This window comes from Zea mays, chromosome 4, assembly GCF_902167145.1.
Source record: "Zea mays cultivar B73 chromosome 4, Zm-B73-REFERENCE-NAM-5.0, whole genome shotgun sequence".
Lineage (NCBI taxonomy): Eukaryota > Viridiplantae > Streptophyta > Magnoliopsida > Poales > Poaceae > Zea > Zea mays.
In genome coordinates, this window is record NC_050099.1 from 31,736,475 (window position 1) to 31,745,727 (window position 9,253).

Below are 9,253 nucleotides of genomic sequence, written 5' to 3' on the forward strand. Positions count from 1 at the left end.
GCGGTTTGGCTTCTTCTGTTTCTGGTCCGTTCGCATGACATGTGGGACCCACCCCCACGTCGAAGGGTGGGAACCCTGGAGCTCGTCGGTGGAGACTTTGCCCGTGACGCTCGAGATGCGAGTGGGGGGAGCCGCCTTTAAAAAGGGATCGATCCCCTAGGCAGTGGACATGCCTCCGCACTCCCCTCATGCATTGCGCCTTTCCACCTTCCAAGCCCCCGGATGGGGAGCACCCGTGTTGCCTTCGTCTTGCTGCTGTTGGAGGAGCGCGACCCCGCGGGGGTTGGCGCTCTTCAGTCATCGCTCGGCTTCAAGGATTTTCATCACGCAGCCCAGTTGCAGTCCCTCACCAATGGTCATCCATAGGGATGATCACCATCCTTGTGGTGGGGAGAAGCAAGCCGGGCTGCGGCCTCTGCCCCGCCCTCAGCTTCAAGGATGTTCATCATCCAGGCTGGGGAGGGGGGCGTACCGAGTTGGGGCCTGCCTCCGCGTGGGCTGGCGAACCGCTTCTTCCTCCGGCATTCGGGGGAGAAGGGCATCCTCCAGCTCTACGGAGGAGGCGTCCTCCAGCCATGTGGGGGAAGGCGAACTACAGCTGTCCGTCTTCCACCCGGGCGACGGTGGCCGGCTGCACCGGGGGTCGCACAACACGTCGTACGCCGCGAGGGCGGTACTCATGTTCTAGGATAGTCCCGTTCTCGTTCTTGTGGCAAGAGCAGGAGTGAGGACCTGCCAGTGCGCTTTGGGCGGCCACCGCTCGCTGGTGCGGTGTTGGTGGGCAGGTGGCCGCCGTCGTTGGTGCTGAGGTGGTGGTCGCCATAGGTGAGGCTGCCTCTGCCGAAGCGGTTTCTTCCGCCGACGACACCGTCTATGCCACCTGCACTCCGGACCTCCGGCTCTTTGGCTTTAATGGCTGGTTCTCATCATCCGTGAGGGGACGTGAATGAGGGCCTTTCAGCAGCAGCGTTTGCCCTGAGGCCATCGCTGCAGCTGTCTTGCCGCCCGAGACAGAGGTCGTTGCCGCGCTGTTGGTGCAGCGGTCGCCGGCGAGCCACCTGGAGTTTGTTATCCCGCAGGCCCTCTGGTGTAGAGGTTGTTCATACCCGCGGGAGTGGAACTGGAGTCCCATTTGTAATGGTACCCTGAGTATGGGTGTTTGTTCATTGTGGCCGCTGAGGCCTGAACATTTGGGCATTTGAGCGTAATGTCGTGTTTCTTCCTTATCTCGAGCACTAAGACTCGCCTGTCGGCTAGCTGAACCACTTAACCGAGCGTGAGTTGCCTTGCGCGGAAGGTGACGAGTGAGGTATCCGTATCCCAGAGGCGTAGGAGTCCCTCGACTCGGTCGGCCTTGCCGCTCAAGGCTTCTCTTGCTCAGTTTTAGAACCTTCGGCCGCTCTACGATGAGCTGAAGCCAGAGGCAGCGGTGTCGGCGTGGGCAGAGGCGGAGTCGGCTCGAAAAGAGGCTTCGTCGGCCCGGGAGCATGTGGCTTCCCAGGTCGAGGAGGTGCAGCAGTGGCGGCTGGAGCTTGGCCAGGTCATCCGCGAGCGGGACCAATCCCGGAGTCACGCCGCCGAGGCCATGAGCCGGGCTGAGGTCCTCAGGGGACAGCTGGCTGAGGCTACGAAGCGGCTAGCCGGGGTGTCTGCTCGGGCCAGAACCCTTGCGGAGAGCCTGGCCGTAAGGGCCCAAGCGCGGTGCTGGCGTCCTTCTTCAAGGTGGAGATCCTTCCGCCCGTGTCGCCGTCTGAGGCTGGGCCAGGTTCTGCCGAGGGTGGAAATGACGCCGAGGGCACTGCTCCTCCCACTGCCGATGTCTGAACCTGCAGGAACAGTTTGTCTGAAGCATGCGTATGTTTTTCGCGGCCGCTAAGGCCTAAACATTTTAACGACGGATTATAAAGCTGCGTTTTCTTTCCTCTCGTTTCGTGTGTTAGGACTTGTTTGGTAGCAGAATCCCTCGTCCGAGCGTGAGTTACTTTTCGCGGAAGGTGATGAGTGAGGTATCCGTATCCCGGAGGCGTAGGAGTCCCTCGGCTCGGTCGGCCTTGCCGCTTACATGTACTCTCATCATTTTTAGGGTTCTGCTATCGAAGCATTCAAAACGGCATGAAAGTCGTTCTGGCAGAAAAGTTTTCAAGCGTTAGGACTTGTTCGGTAGCAGAATCGCTTATCCGAGCGTGAGTTACTTTTCACGGAAGGTGATGAGTGAGGTATCAGTATCCCGGAGGCGTAGGAGTCCCTCGGCTCGGTCGGCCTTGCCGCTTACGTGTACTCTCGTCGTTTTTAGGACCCTGCTATCGAAGCAGTCGAAACGGCACGAAAGACGTTCTGGCAAAAGACTTTTTCGAGGAAAATTTTGACACAGAGGGGGTTCCCCCCTTCTAGCCCCCGAGGGAGGGTCGGGCTTTGCCGAGGCAAGGCTGATCCTTCCTTGACGGTTAGACTTTATTTATGTATGTAAAGAAAGCAAGGTATATGAACGACTTGAAACATCTTAAGGGTAGAAGCGACGTAGCTGTTGGATGTTCCAAGCGTTGCTATAGACCTCGCCTTGGTCGTTGGCCAGCTTGTATGTTCCGGGCTTCAAAATCTTGGCGATGATGAACGGCCCTTCCCAGGGAGGAGTAAGCTTGTGGCGCCCTCGGGCGTCTTGTCGCAACCGAAGTACCAAGTCTCCCACTTGGAAGCCTTGGGACCGAACCCTTCGGGCGTGGTAGCGTCGTAGAGACTGCTGATACCGCGCCGAGTGTAGTAAGGCCACGTCCCGAGCCTCTTCCAGTTGGTCCAATGAATCTTCTCGGCTGGTCTGGTTGCTTCGGTCGTCGTAAGCCTTTGTCCTCGGGGAACCGTATTCTAAGACTGTGGGTAAGATAGCCTCGACCCCATAGACTAGAAAGAACGGCGAGAAACCCGTGGCTCGGCTCGGCGTCGTCCGCAGACTCCAGACCACCGATGGTAGCTCTTTCATCCACCGCTTGCCAAACTTGTTGAGGTCGTTGTAGATCCTCAGTTTAAGTCCCTGCAGAATCATACCGTTGGCACACTCCACCTGCCCATTCGTCATGGGGTGAGCTACGGCGGACCAGTCCACACGGATGTGGTGGTCCTCGCAGAAGTCCAGGAACTTCTTCCCAGTGAACTGCGTGCCATTTTCGGTGATGATGGAGTTCAGGACCCCAAAGCGATGGATGATGTTTGTGAAGAAAGCCACCGCCTGCTCGGACCCGATGCTGGTTAGGGGTCGGACCTCGACCCACTTGGAGAATTTGTTGATGGCGACCTGCAGGTGCGAGAAGCCCCCGGGTGCCTTCTGCAAGGGTCCAACGAGGTCTAGACCCCACACGGCAAACGACCAGGTGATGGGTATTGTCTGCAGGGCCTGAGCGGGCAGGTGCGTCTGTCTCGCGTAGAATTGACACCCTTGGCAACAGCGTACAATTCTAGTGGCGTCGGCCACCGCGGTTTGCCAGTAGAAACCTTGTCGGAAGGCGTTTTTGACGAGGGCTCGAGGTGCTACGTGGTGACCGCAAGCCCCAGAGTGTATCTCTTGCAACAGCTCTTGTCCTTCGCCGACGGATATGCATCGTTGTAGAATGCCCGAGGGGCTGTGGTGGTAGAGCTCCTTTTCATCACCCCGTAAGACGAACGACTTGGCGCACCGCGCCAGTCATCGAGCTTCGGCCTTGTCGAGGGGCAGCTCTCCTCGGAGGAGATATTCCAGGTACGGGGCCTGCAAGTTCGGGTTTGGCATGACCCCATTCCGCTCCCCCTTGATGCGCAGGGCCTCACCCTCGGTGGCCGAGGGTACCTCGGGCTGGGCCGAGGCCTCCTCGGGCTCGGGCGTGTCGTCGATCTTGACGGAGGGTTGATGTATGTCTCTGCAGAAGACGTTCGGGGGAACCGTCGTCCGCCCCGAGGCTATTTTAGCCAGCTCATCCGCAGTCTCATTGTACCGTCGAGCAATGTGGTTGAGCTCCAGCCCGTAGAACTTGTCTTCCAGGCGCCGAACTTCGTCGCAATAGGCCTCCATCTTCCGGTCGCGGCAGTGGGAGTTCTTCATGACTTGGTCAATGACAAGCTGCGAGTCGCCACGATCGTCGAGGCGCCGAACCCCTAGCTCGACGGCGATGCGCAGCCCGTTAACCAAAGACTCGTATTCGGCCACGTTGTTTGATGCCAGAAAATGGAGGCACAACACGTAGCGCATATGTTTCCCGAGGGGGAGATGAAGAGCAGGCCCGCACCTGCTCTTGTTTTCATCAGCGACCCATCGAAGTACATGGTCCAAAGCTCGGGTTGGATCGGAGCTGTTGGCAATTGGGTGTCGACCCATTCAGCCAGGAAGTCCGCCAAGGCTTGAGATTTTATGGTCTTCCGAGGAGCGAATGAAATTGTCTCGCCCATGAGTTCCACCGCCTACTTTGCTATCCTACCTGAGGCCTCTCGGCACTGGATGATCTCCCCCAGGGGGAAGGATGACACCACAGTCACCGGATGAGACTCGAAGTAGTGTCGCAATTTTTGCCGCGTCAGAATTACTGCGTACAGTAGCTTCTGGATTTGTGGGTAGCGGAACTTGGTCTCGGATAGCACCTCGCTGATGAAGTAGACCAGCCTCTGGACGAGTAGTGCATGCCCTTCTTCTCGTCTCTCGACTACGATCGCGGCGCTGACCACCTGAGTGGTTGCGGCTACGTAGATCAAGAGGGATTCTCCCGCAGCGGGGGGCACCAAGATGGGTGCGTTTGTAAGGAGCGCCTTTAAGTTTCCAAGGGCTTCCTCAGCCTTGGGGGTCCAAGTGAAGCGCTCGGCCTTCCTTAAGAGGCGGTACAAGGGTAATCCTTTCTCGCTGAGGCGCGAGATGAAGCGGCTTAGAGCCGCAAGGCATCCCATGACCCTTTGTACTCCTTTCAAATCTTTGATAGGCCCCATATTGGTGATGGCCGCGATTTTCTCTGGGTTGGCCTCGATGCCCTGCTCGGAGACGATGAATCCTAGGAGCATGTCTCGGGGGACTCCGAAGACACACTTCTCGGGATTGAGTTTCACGCTTTCTCTCTCAGACACTTGAATGTCGTTTCAAGGTCGGAGAGGAGGTCGGAGGCTTTCCTCGTCTTGACCACGATGTCATCGACGTAAGCCTCGACCGTTCGGCCGATGTGCTCTCCGAACACGTGGTTCATGCACCTTTGGTATGTTGCACCTGCATTCCTCAAGCCAAATGGCATGGTAGTATAACAATACATGCCAAAAAGGTGTGATGAAAGAAGTCACGAGCTGGTCGGACTCTTTCATCTTGATTTGGTGATAACCTAAATAGGCGTCGAGGAATGACAGGGTTTCGCACCCAGCAGTGGAGTCCACAATTTGATCGATGCGAGGCAGAGGGTAGGGAACCTTCGGACATGCTTTGTTTAGACCAGTGTAGTCTACGCACATCCTCCATTTCCCACCTTTCTTTTTTATAAGCACACGGTTAGCTAACCATTCGGGATGGAATACCTCTTTGATGAACCCTGCAGCCATCAGCTTGTGGATCTCCTCGCCTATGGCTCTGCGCTTTTCTTCGTCGAAACGGCGCAGAGGCTGCTTCACGGGTCGGGCACCGGCTCGGATATCTAGCGAGTGCTCGGCGACATCCCTCGGTATGCCGGGCATGTCCGAGGGACTCCACGCAAAAACTTCGGCGTTTGCACGGAGAAAGTCAACGAGCACTGCTTCCTATTTGGGGTTAAGCTCAGAGCCGATTCGGACTTGCTTGTAGGCGTCGTTGCTAGGGTCGAGGGCGACGAACTTAACCGTCTCAGCCGGTTCGAAGTTGCCGACGTGGCGCTTCGCATCAGGCACCTCCTTGGAGAGGCACTCCAGGTCGGCGATGAGGGCCTCGGACTCGGTGAGGGCCTCATCGTACTCCACGCACTCCACATCGTATTCGTACGCGTGTCGGTATGTGGATCCGACGGTGATGACCCCGTTGGGGCCTGGCATCTTGAGCTTGAGGTACATGTAGTTGGGGACGGCCATGAACTTGGCGTAGCACGGTCTCCCCAGCACCGCGTGGTAGGTCCCTCGGAACCCGACCACCTCAAACGTGAGGGTTTCCCTGCGAAAGTTGGAGGGAGTCCCGAAACAGACAGGCAAATTGAGTTGCCCAAGGGGCAGGATGCGCTTTCCGGGGACGATCCCGTGAAAGGGCGCCGCACCGGCTCGGATCGTGGACAGATCGATCTCCAAGAGCCCGAGGGTCTCGGCGTAGATGATGTTGAGGTTGCTGCCTCCGTCCATGAGGACCTTGGTGAGCCTGGTGTTGCCTATGACAGGGTCGACAACGAGCGGGTACCTTCCTGGGCTCGGCACGCAGTCGGGGTGGTCGCCTTGGTCGAAGGTGATGGGCTTGTCGGACCAGTCTAGGTAGACTGGCGCCGCCACCTTCACCGTGCAGACCTCCCAGTGCTCCTGCTTGTGGTGCCGAGCCGAGGCGTTCGCCACTTGCCCACCGTAGATCATGAAGCAGCCGTGGACCTCGGGGAACTCCTCTTCCTTGTTGCCCTCTTTCTTGTTGTTGTCTTGGCCTTTGCCATCTCCCGCTGGGGGCCCGACCTTATGGAAGTAGCGCCGAAGCATGACACATTCCTTAAGGGTGTGCTTGACGGGACCCTGGTGATAGGGGCACGACTCCTTGAGCATCTTGTCGAACTGGTTGGCCCCTTCGGGAGGCTTCCGGGGGTTCCTGTGCTCGGCAGCAGTGACAAGATCCGCGTCAGTGGCGTCGCGCTTTGCTTGCGCCTTCTTCTTGGCCTTCTTCTTCGTGCCCCGCTGGGTGGACGCCTCAGGGACATCTTCCTGCTGCCTTCCCTGAGGCTGCTTGTCCTTCTGGAAGATGGCTTCGACCGTCTCCTAACCAGAGGCGAACTTGGTGGCGATGTCCATCAATTCGCTTGCCTTGGTGGGAGTCTTGCACCCCAGTTTGCTCACCAGGTCTCAGCATGTGGTGCCGGCGAGGAACGCGTCGATGACTTCCGAGTCGGTGATGTTGGGCAGCTCGGTGCGTTGCTTTGAAAACCGTCGGATGTATTCTCGCAGGGATTCCCCTGGCTGCTGGCGGCAGCTTCGGAGATCCCATGAGTTCCCAGGGCGCACATACGTGCCCTGGAAATTTCCAGCGAAGGTCTTGACCAGGTCGTCCCAGTTGGAGATCTGCGCAGGAGGCAGATGCTCCAGTTATGCCCAGGCAGCGTCGGAGAGGAACAGGTGGAGGTTGCGGATGATGAGGTTGTCGTCGTCCGTCCCTCCCAGCTGGCATGCCAACCGGTAGTCCGCAAGCCACAACTCCGGCCTTGTCCCCTGAGTACTTGGTGATGGTAGTTGGGGCCCGGAACCGAGCCGGGAACGGCGCCCGTCGTATGGCCCGACTGAAGCCTTGCAGACCTGGTGGTTCGGGCGAGGGACTCCGATCCTCCTCACTGTCGTAGCGTCCTCCGTGCCTGGGGTGGTAGCCTCGGTGCACCCTCTCGTCGAGGTGGGCTCGACGGTTGCGATGGTGTGGCTCGTCGCCGAGGCGACTCGGGGCTGCAGGCGTCCCGTCCCGCGTGCGCCCGGTGTGGACCGAGGCCTCCCGCATGAGTCGGGAAGTCGTTGCGCGATGCTCCGGGGGGCACCCTTGCCTTCGGGAGGCAGAGCTTTCGGCCCGTCGGACCGCAGCATCCTCCAGGAGATTCTTGAGTTCTCCTTGGATACGCCGCCCCTCGATGGTGGATGGCTCCGGCATCACTCGGAGTAGTATTGCCGTTGTAGCTAGATTCTGGCCGACCCCGCTGGAGGCCCGGGGCAGCCTTGCCCTGGCATTGTCAACGATACGGCGTTGGACGTCCCGAGCCTGATGACGTGTGTTGGGACCATGCTTCGTCGCTGAAGGTCCTGTAGAAAGAGACAGCTTCGGCTGAAGCTGCTCATACGTGACGCCGAAGGCACCATTCATGAAGCTTCGGTATTACAACATATCTGAAGATGAAGGGTCGAACCGACTTAAAGATAGAATGACCTTTTAGCCCATAAAGGTCTGAGTCAATGTTGTAAACTTTTATGAGGGGTATGATTGTAATTCCTCACAGGCTGTGTCCTGTGCCTATAAATAGTGAACAGTATTCCTTTACTGTTCACGCATTCCTGTAATTGCAATCGCATCACTCGGAAATTATTCTTTGCCAAGGCAGAGGTATAAATGTATTTAATATTTGAATACATCAAGTTTATATAATATAAAAATGATGTCGTTTACTTATAATTTATTTGTCTTTAATGCTTCATATCTCATATTGTTTTATATAATCTCTGAGAGTTCAATTACGAAAATTCATCCTTCGTAATTGTTCCGTTTATAACCTTCGTCCGAAGTTCATTAAATCCTTGAGGAAATAATGCTTCAGCGGGCGAAGGGCATTAACATTTAACATTTTATGTTGCCTTGTTCTTATTTCATAGCATTTGAGAACAAGTCCCCAACATTGGCGCCCACCTCCGGTGAACTCACTTCCACTTTTCTGAGCTGATGGCTTCGTTCAACATTCAAGCTGGAGCTGCTTCGGCTTCGAAGCTGGCACTCCCGATAACAGGCGGTTCATGTTCAGAGCCAGCCAACAAGAAGCAGAAGAAGGAGGCACAGAGAAGGGTACAGCATGTCGGGGTGCAAGGACCCTTCATCAAGTCAAAATGGTCTCACATTCCTATTACCTTCTCCCAAGAGGACCTTCAACTCAAGGATTACCCACACAATGATGCTATGGTTATCTCTTGTGTTATCAAAGGATTTTTGGTCCACAATGTTTTGGTTGATACAGGCAGTGCAGCTGATATCATATTTGCTAAGGCCTTCAGACAGATGCAAGAGCCCAAAGATAAAATTCTTGATGCCACACATCCCCTTTGCGGCTTCGGAGGAAGGCAGATTGTACCACTCGGCAAAATCTCAATGTCAGTGGCTTTCGGATTTATCAACAACACAAGGACTGAACAAATTGTGTTTGATATTGTTGACATGGAATACCCTTACAATGCAATCATTGGTCGTGGTACTCTTAATGCCTTCGAAGCAATTCTGCATCCAGCTTATCTTTGCATGAAGATACCTTCGGACCAAGGGCCCATTGCTATTCATGGAAGTCAAGAAGCTGCCAGAAGGGCCGAAGGAAATTGGACAGACTCAAAAGCAATCCATAATATAGATGGAACTGAAGCTTGTGAGCAATAC